Source organism: Ranitomeya imitator, unplaced genomic scaffold (genome assembly GCF_032444005.1).
Source record: "Ranitomeya imitator isolate aRanImi1 unplaced genomic scaffold, aRanImi1.pri SCAFFOLD_1041, whole genome shotgun sequence".
Classification (NCBI taxonomy): domain Eukaryota; kingdom Metazoa; phylum Chordata; class Amphibia; order Anura; family Dendrobatidae; genus Ranitomeya; species Ranitomeya imitator.
Window position 1 is genome coordinate 10,953 of NW_027194229.1, and position 9,048 is coordinate 20,000.

A 9,048-nucleotide genomic window follows, 5' to 3' on the forward strand; every position below is an offset into this window, starting at 1 on the left:
GGGGTCATTTTTCACAAAATCGGAAATTTCTCAAAATAATTCTAAGTGTCAAGGACACTTTTGGAAAATCTTCCCCAGGCTCCTGGAAGCCTCCTCGGTACGCCTCCTGCGGTTTCTCCCTGCCTGGAAGTCTGACACTTGTCTGAAATTTTTAGAGTATGAAAACGCGGTTTTTCACCCAAAATTCGACTTTGCGCCCATGACCCGCAAACTTCACCCACAGTTAGGTCACTGCCTTGGGGTACCTCACATCATATTGACGCCCCCCAGGCGTGGAAGTAGGGGAAACGTGTCAATTTTCACAAAATCGTGATTTTCTCAAAATATTTCTAAGTGTCAAGGACTCTTTTGGATAATCTTCCCCAGGCTCCTGGAAGCCTCCTCGGTACGCCTCCTGCGGTTTCTCCCTGCCTGGAAGTCTGACACCTGTCTGAAATTTTTAGAGTATGAAAATGCGGTTTTTCACCCAAAATTCGACTTTGCGCCCATGACCCGCAAACTTCACCCACAGTTAGGTCACTGCCTTGGGGTACCTCACATCATATTGACGCCCCCCTGGCGTGGAAGTAGGGGAAACGTGTCAATTTTCACAAAATCGTGATTTTCTCAAAATATTTCTAAGTGTCAAGGACACTTTTGGAAAATCTTCCCCAGGCTCCTGGAAGCCTCCTCGGTACGCCTCCTGCGGTTTCTCCCTGCCTGGAAGCCTGACACTTGTCTGAAATTTTTAGAGTATGAAAATGCGGTTTTTCACCCAAAATTCGACTTTGCGCCCATGACCCGCAAACTTCACCCACAGTTAGGTCACTGCCTTGGGGTACCTCACATCATATTGACGCCCCCCTGGCGTGGAAGTAGGGGAAACGTGTCAATTTTCACAAAATCGTGATTTTCTGAAAATATTTCTAAGTGTCAAGGACACTTTTGGAAAATCTTCCCCAGGCTCCTGGAAGCCTCCTCGGTACGCCTCCTGCGGTTTCTCCCTGCCTGGAAGTCTGACACCTGTCTGAAATTTTTAGAGTATGAAAATGGGGTTTTTCACCCAAAATTCGACTGTGCGCCCATGACTCGCAAACTTCACCCACATTTGGGCGACTGTCCTGGGGTACCTCACAACATATTGACGCCCCCCTGGCGTGGAAGTAGGGGAAACGTGTCAATTTTCACAAAATCGTGATTTTCTGAAAATATTTCTAAGTGTCAAGGACACTTTTGGAAAATCTTCCCCAGGCTCCTGGAAGCCTCCTCGGTACGCCTCCGGCGGTTTCCCCCTGCCTGGAAGTCTGACACCTGTCTGAAATTTTTAGAGTATGAAAATGCGGTTTTTCACCCAAAATTCGACTTTGCGCCCATGACCCGCAAACTTCACCCACAGTTAGGTCACTGCCTTGGGGTACCTCACATCATATTGACGCCCCCCTGGCGTGGAAGTAGGGGAAACGTGTCAATTTTCACAAAATCGTGATTTTCTGAAAATATTTCTAAGTGTCAAGGACTCTTTTGGATAATCTTCCCCAGGCTCCTGGAAGCCTCCTCGGTACGCCTCCTGCGGTTTCTCCCTGCCTGGAAGTCTGACACCTGTCTGAAATTTTTAGAGTATGAAAATGCGGTTTTTCACCCAAAATTCGACTTTGCGCCCATGACCCGCAAACTTCACCCACAGTTAGGTCACTGCCTTGGGGTACCTCACATCATATTGACGCCCCCCTGGCGTGGAAGTAGGGGAAACGTGTCAATTTTCACAAAATCGTGATTTTCTGAAAATATTTCTAAGTGTCAAGGACACTTTTGGATAATCTTCCCCAGGCTCCTGGAAGCCTCCTCGGTACGCCTCCTGCGGTTTCTCCCTGCCTGGAAGTCTGACACCTGTCTGAAATTTTTAGAGTATGAAAATGCGGTTTTTCACCCAAAATTCGACTGTGCGCCCATGACTCGCAAACTTCACCCACATTTGGGCGACTGTCCTGGGGTACCTCACAACATATTGACGCCCCCCTGGCGTGGAAGTAGGGGAAACGTGTCAATTTTCACAAAATCGTGATTTTCTGAAAATATTTCTAAGTGTCAAGGACTCTTTTGGATAATCTTCCCCAGGCTCCTGGAAGCCTCCTCGGTACGCCTCCTGCGGTTTCTCCCTGCCTGGAAGTCTGACACTTGTCTGAAATTTTTAGAGTATGAAAATGCGGTTTTTCACCCAAAATTCGACTTTGCGCCCATGACTCGCAAACTTCACCCACATTTGGGCGACTGTCCTGGGGTACCTCACAACATATTGACGCCCCCCTGGCGTGGAAGTAGGGGAAACGTGTCAATTTTCACAAAATCGTGATTTTCTGAAAATATTTCTAAGTGTCAAGGACACTTTTGGATAATCTTCCCCAGGCTCCTGGAAGCCTCCTCGGTACGCCTCCTGCGGTTTCTCCCTGCCTGGAAGTCTGACACCTGTCTGAAATTTTTAGAGTATGAAAATGCGGTTTTTCACCCAAAATTCGACTTTGCGCCCATGACCCGCAAACTTCACCCACAGTTAGGTCACTGCCTTGGGGTACCTCACATCATATTGACGCCCCCCTGGCGTGGAAGTAGGGGAAACGTGTCAATTTTCACAAAATCGTGATTTTCTGAAAATATTTCTAAGTGTCAAGGACACTTTTGGATAATCTTCCCCAGGCTCCTGGAAGCCTCCTCGGTACGCCTCCTGCGGTTTTCCCCTGCCTGGAAGTCTGACACTTGTCTGAAATTTTTAGCGCATGAAAACGCGGTTTTTCACCCAAAATTCGACTTTGCGCCCGTGACTCGCAAACTTCACCCACATTTAGGCGACTGTCCTGGGGTACCTCACAACATATTGACGCCCCCCTGGCGTGGAAGTAGGGGAAACGTGTCAATTTTCACAAAATCGTGATTTTCTGAAAATATTTCTAAGTGTCAAGGACACTTTTGGAAAATCTTCCCCAGGCTCCTGGAAGCCTCCTCGGTACGCCTCCGGCGGTTTCCCCCTGCCTGGAAGTCTGACACTTGTCTGAAATTTTTAGAGTATGAAAATGCGGTTTTTCACCCAAAATTCGACTTTGCGCCCATGACCCGCAAACTTCACCCACAGTTAGGTCACTGCCTTGGGGTACCTCACATCATATTGACGCCCCCCTGGCGTGGAAGTAGGGGAAACGTGTCAATTTTCACAAAATCGTGATTTTCTGAAAATATTTCTAAGTGTCAAGGACACTTTTGGAAAATCTTCCCCAGGCTCCTGGAAGCCTCCTCGGTACGCCTCCGGCGGTTTCCCCCTGCCTGGAAGTCTGACACTTGTCTGAAATTTTTAGAGTATGAAAATGCGGTTTTTCACCCAAAATTCGACTTTGCGCCCATGACCCGCAAACTTCACCCACAGTTAGGTCACTGCCTTGGGGTACCTCACATCATATTGACGCCCCCCTGGCGTGGAAGTAGGGGAAACGTGTCAATTTTCACAAAATCATGATTTTCTGAAAATATTTCTAAGTGTCAAGGACACTTTTGGATAATCTTCCCCAGGCTCCTGGAAGCCTCGTCGGTACGCCTCCTGCGGTTTCCCCCTGCCTGGAAGTCTGACACTTGTCTGAAATTTTTAGAGTATGAAAATGCGGTTTTTCACCCAAAATTCGACTTTGCACCCATGACTCGCAAACTTCACCCACATTTGGGCGACTGTCCTGGGGTACCTCACAACATATTGACGCCCCCCAGGCGTGGAAGTAGGGGAAACGTGTCAATTTTCACAAAATCGTGATTTTCTGAAAATATTTCTAAATGTCAAGGACTCTTTTGGATAATCTTCCCCAGGCTCCTGGAAGCCTCCTCGGTACGCCTCCTGCGGTTTCTCCCTGCCTGGAAGCCTGACACTTGTCTGAAATTTTTAGAGTATGAAAATGCGGTTTTTCACCCAAAATTCGACTTTGCGCCCATGACCCGCAAACTTCACCCACAGTTAGGTCACTGCCTTGGGGTACCTCACATCATATTGACGCCCCCCTGGCGTGGAAGTAGGGGAAACGTGTCAATTTTCACAAAATCGTGATTTTCTGAAAATATTTCTAAGTGTCAAGGACACTTTTGGATAATCTTCCCCAGGCTCCTGGAAGCCTCCTCGGTACGCCTCCTGCGGTTTTCCCCTGCCTGGAAGTCTGACACTTGTCTGAAATTTTTAGCGCATGAAAACGCGGTTTTTCACCCAAAATTCGACTTTGCGCCCGTGACTCGCAAACTTCACCCACATTTAGGCGACTGTCCTGGGGTACCTCACAACATATTGACGCCCCCCTGGCGTGGAAGTAGGGGAAACGTGACAATTTTCACAAAATCGTGATTTTCTCAAAATATTTCTAAGTGTCAAGGACTCTTTTGGATAATCTTCCCCAGGCTCCTGGAAGCCTCCTCGGTACGCCTCCTGCGGTTTCTCCCTGCCTGGAAGTCTGACACTTGTCTGAAATTTTTAGAGTATGAAAATGCGGTTTTTCACCCAAAATTCGACTTTGCACCCATGACTCGCAAACTTCACCCACATTTGGGCGACTGTCCTGGGGTACCTCACAACATATTGACGCCCCCCTGGCGTGGAAGTAGGGGAAACGTGTCAATTTTCACAAAATCGTGATTTTCTCAAAATATTTCTAAGTGTCAAGGACACTTTTGGATAATCTTCCCCAGGCTCCTGGAAGCCTCCTCGGTACGCCTCCTGCGGTTTCTCCCTGCCTGGAAGCCTGACACTTGTCTGAAATTTTTAGAGTATGAAAATGCGGTTTTTCACCCAAAATTCGACTTTGCGCCCATGACTCGCAAACTTCACCCACATTTGGGCGACTGTCCTGGGGTACCTCACAACATATTGACGCCCCCCTGGCGTGGAAGTAGGGGAAACGTGTCAATTTTCACAAAATCGTGATTTTCTGAAAATATTTCTAAGTGTCAAGGACACTTTTGGAAAATCTTCCCCAGGCTCCTGGAAGCCTCCTCGGTACGCCTCCGGCGGTTTCCCCCTGCCTGGAAGTCTGACACTTGTCTGAAATTTTTAGAGTATGAAAATGCGGTTTTTCACCCAAAATTCGACTGTGCGCCCATGACTCGCAAACTTCACCCACATTTGGGCGACTGTCCTGGGGTACCTCACAACATATTGACGCCCCCCTGGCGTGGAAGTAGGGGAAACGTGTCAATTTTCACAAAATCGTGATTTTCTGAAAATATTTCTAAGTGTCAAGGACACTTTTGGAAAATCTTCCCCAGGCTCCTGGAAGCCTCCTCGGTACGCCTCCGGCGGTTTCCCCCTGCCTGGAAGTCTGACACTTGTCTGAAATTTTTAGAGTATGAAAATGCGGTTTTTCACCCAAAATTCGACTGTGCGCCCATGACTCGCAAACTTCACCCACATTTGGGCGACTGTCCTGGGGTACCTCACAACATATTGACGCCCCCCTGGCGTGGAAGTAGGGGAAACGTGTCAATTTTCACAAAATCGTGATTTTCTGAAAATATTTCTAAGTGTCAAGGACACTTTTGGAAAATCTTCCCCAGGCTCCTGGAAGCCTCCTCGGTACGCCTCCGGCGGTTTCCCCCTGCCTGGAAGTCTGACACTTGTCTGAAATTTTTAGAGTATGAAAATGCGGTTTTTCACCCAAAATTCGACTGTGCGCCCATGACTCGCAAACTTCACCCACATTTGGGCGACTGTCCTGGGGTACCTCACAACATATTGACGCCCCCCTGGCGTGGAAGTAGGGGAAACGTGTCAATTTTCACAAAATCGTGATTTTCTGAAAATATTTCTAAGTGTCAAGGACACTTTTGGAAAATCTTCCCCAGGCTCCTGGAAGCCTCCTCGGTACGCCTCCGGCGGTTTCCCCCTGCCTGGAAGTCTGACACCTGTCTGAAATTTTTAGAGTATGAAAATGCGGTTTTTCACCCAAAATTCGACTTTGCGCCCATGACCCGCAAACTTCACCCACAGTTAGGTCACTGCCTTGGGGTACCTCACATCATATTGACGCCCCCCTGGCGTGGAAGTAGGGGAAACGTGTCAATTTTCACAAAATCGTGATTTTCTGAAAATATTTCTAAGTGTCAAGGGCACTTTTGGATAATCTTCCCCAGGCTCCTGGAAGCCTCCTCGGTACGCCTCCTGCGGTTTCTCCCTGCCTGGAAGTCTGACACCTGTCTGAAATTTTTAGAGTATGAAAATGCGGTTTTTCACCCAAAATTCGACTTTGCGCCCATGACCCGCAAACTTCACCCACAGTTAGGTCACTGCCTTGGGGTACCTCACATCATATTGACGCCCCCCTGGCGTGGAAGTAGGGGAAACGTGTCAATTTTCACAAAATCGTGATTTTCTGAAAATATTTCTAAGTGTCAAGGGCACTTTTGGAAAATCTTCCCCAGGCTCCTGGAAGCCTCCTCGGTACGCCTCCGGCGGTTTCCCCCTGCCTGGAAGTCTGACACTTGTCTGAAATTTTTAGAGTATGAAAATGCGGTTTTTCACCCAAAATTCGACTGTGCGCCCATGACTCGCAAACTTCACCCACATTTGGGCGACTGTCCTGGGGTACCTCACAACATATTGACGCCCCCCTGGCGTGGAAGTAGGGGAAACGTGTCAATTTTCACAAAATCGTGATTTTCTGAAAATATTTCTAAGTGTCAAGGACACTTTTGGAAAATCTTCCCCAGGCTCCTGGAAGCCTCCTCGGTACGCCTCCGGCGGTTTCCCCCTGCCTGGAAGTCTGACACTTGTCTGAAATTTTTAGAGTATGAAAATGCGGTTTTTCACCCAAAATTCGACTGTGCGCCCATGACTCGCAAACTTCACCCACATTTGGGCGACTGTCCTGGGGTACCTCACAACATATTGACGCCCCCCTGGCGTGGAAGTAGGGGAAACGTGTCAATTTTCACAAAATCGTGATTTTCTGAAAATATTTCTAAGTGTCAAGGACACTTTTGGAAAATCTTCCCCAGGCTCCTGGAAGCCTCCTCGGTACGCCTCCGGCGGTTTCCCCCTGCCTGGAAGTCTGACACCTGTCTGAAATTTTTAGAGTATGAAAATGCGGTTTTTCACCCAAAATTCGACTTTGCGCCCATGACCCGCAAACTTCACCCACAGTTAGGTCACTGCCTTGGGGTACCTCACATCATATTGACGCCCCCCTGGCGTGGAAGTAGGGGAAACGTGTCAATTTTCACAAAATCGTGATTTTCTGAAAATATTTCTAAGTGTCAAGGACTCTTTTGGATAATCTTCCCCAGGCTCCTGGAAGCCTCCTCGGTACGCCTCCTGCGGTTTCTCCCTGCCTGGAAGTCTGACACCTGTCTGAAATTTTTAGAGTATGAAAATGCGGTTTTTCACCCAAAATTCGACTTTGCGCCCATGACCCGCAAACTTCACCCACAGTTAGGTCACTGCCTTGGGGTACCTCACATCATATTGACGCCCCCCTGGCGTGGAAGTAGGGGAAACGTGTCAATTTTCACAAAATCGTGATTTTCTGAAAATATTTCTAAGTGTCAAGGGCACTTTTGGATAATCTTCCCCAGGCTCCTGGAAGCCTCCTCGGTACGCCTCCTGCGGTTTTCCCCTGCCTGGAAGTCTGACACTTGTCTGAAATTTTTAGAGTATGAAAATGCGGTTTTTCACCCAAAATTCGACTTTGCGCCCATGACTCGCAAACTTCACCCACATTTGGGCGACTGTCCTGGGGTACCTCACAACATATTGACGCCCCCCTGGCGTGGAAGTAGGGGAAACGTGTCAATTTTCACAAAATCGTGATTTTCTGAAAATATTTCTAAGTGTCAAGGACACTTTTGGAAAATCTTCCCCAGGCTCCTGGAAGCCTCCTCGGTACGCCTCCGGCGGTTTCCCCCTGCCTGGAAGTCTGACACTTGTCTGAAATTTTTAGAGTATGAAAATGCGGTTTTTCACCCAAAATTCGACTGTGCGCCCATGACTCGCAAACTTCACCCACATTTGGGCGACTGTCCTGGGGTACCTCACAACATATTGACGCCCCCCTGGCGTGGAAGTAGGGGAAACGTGTCAATTTTCACAAAATCGTGATTTTCTGAAAATATTTCTAAGTGTCAAGGACACTTTTGGAAAATCTTCCCCAGGCTCCTGGAAGCCTCCTCGGTACGCCTCCGGCGGTTTCCCCCTGCCTGGAAGTCTGACACTTGTCTGAAATTTTTAGAGTATGAAAATGCGGTTTTTCACCCAAAATTCGACTGTGCGCCCATGACTCGCAAACTTCACCCACATTTGGGCGACTGTCCTGGGGTACCTCACAACATATTGACGCCCCCCTGGCGTGGAAGTAGGGGAAACGTGTCAATTTTCACAAAATCGTGATTTTCTGAAAATATTTCTAAGTGTCAAGGACACTTTTGGAAAATCTTCCCCAGGCTCCTGGAAGCCTCCTCGGTACGCCTCCGGCGGTTTCCCCCTGCCTGGAAGTCTGACACTTGTCTGAAATTTTTAGAGTATGAAAATGCGGTTTTTCACCCAAAATTCGACTGTGCGCCCATGACTCGCAAACTTCACCCACATTTGGGCGACTGTCCTGGGGTACCTCACAACATATTGACGCCCCCCTGGCGTGGAAGTAGGGGAAACGTGTCAATTTTCACAAAATCGTGATTTTCTGAAAATATTTCTAAGTGTCAAGGACTCTTTTGGATAATCTTCCCCAGGCTCCTGGAAGCCTCCTCGGTACGCCTCCTGCGGTTTCTCCCTGCCTGGAAGTCTGACACTTGTCTGAAATTTTTAGAGTATGAAAATGCGGTTTTTCACCCAAAATTCGACTTTGCGCCCATGACTCGCAAACTTCACCCACATTTGGGCGACTGTCCTGGGGTACCTCACAACATATTGACGCCCCCCTGGCGTGGAAGTAGGGGAAACGTGTCAATTTTCACAAAATCGTGATTTTCTGAAAATATTTCTAAGTGTCAAGGACTCTTTTGGATAATCTTCCCCAGGCTCCTGGAAGCCTCCTCGGTACGCCTCCTGCGGTTTCTCCC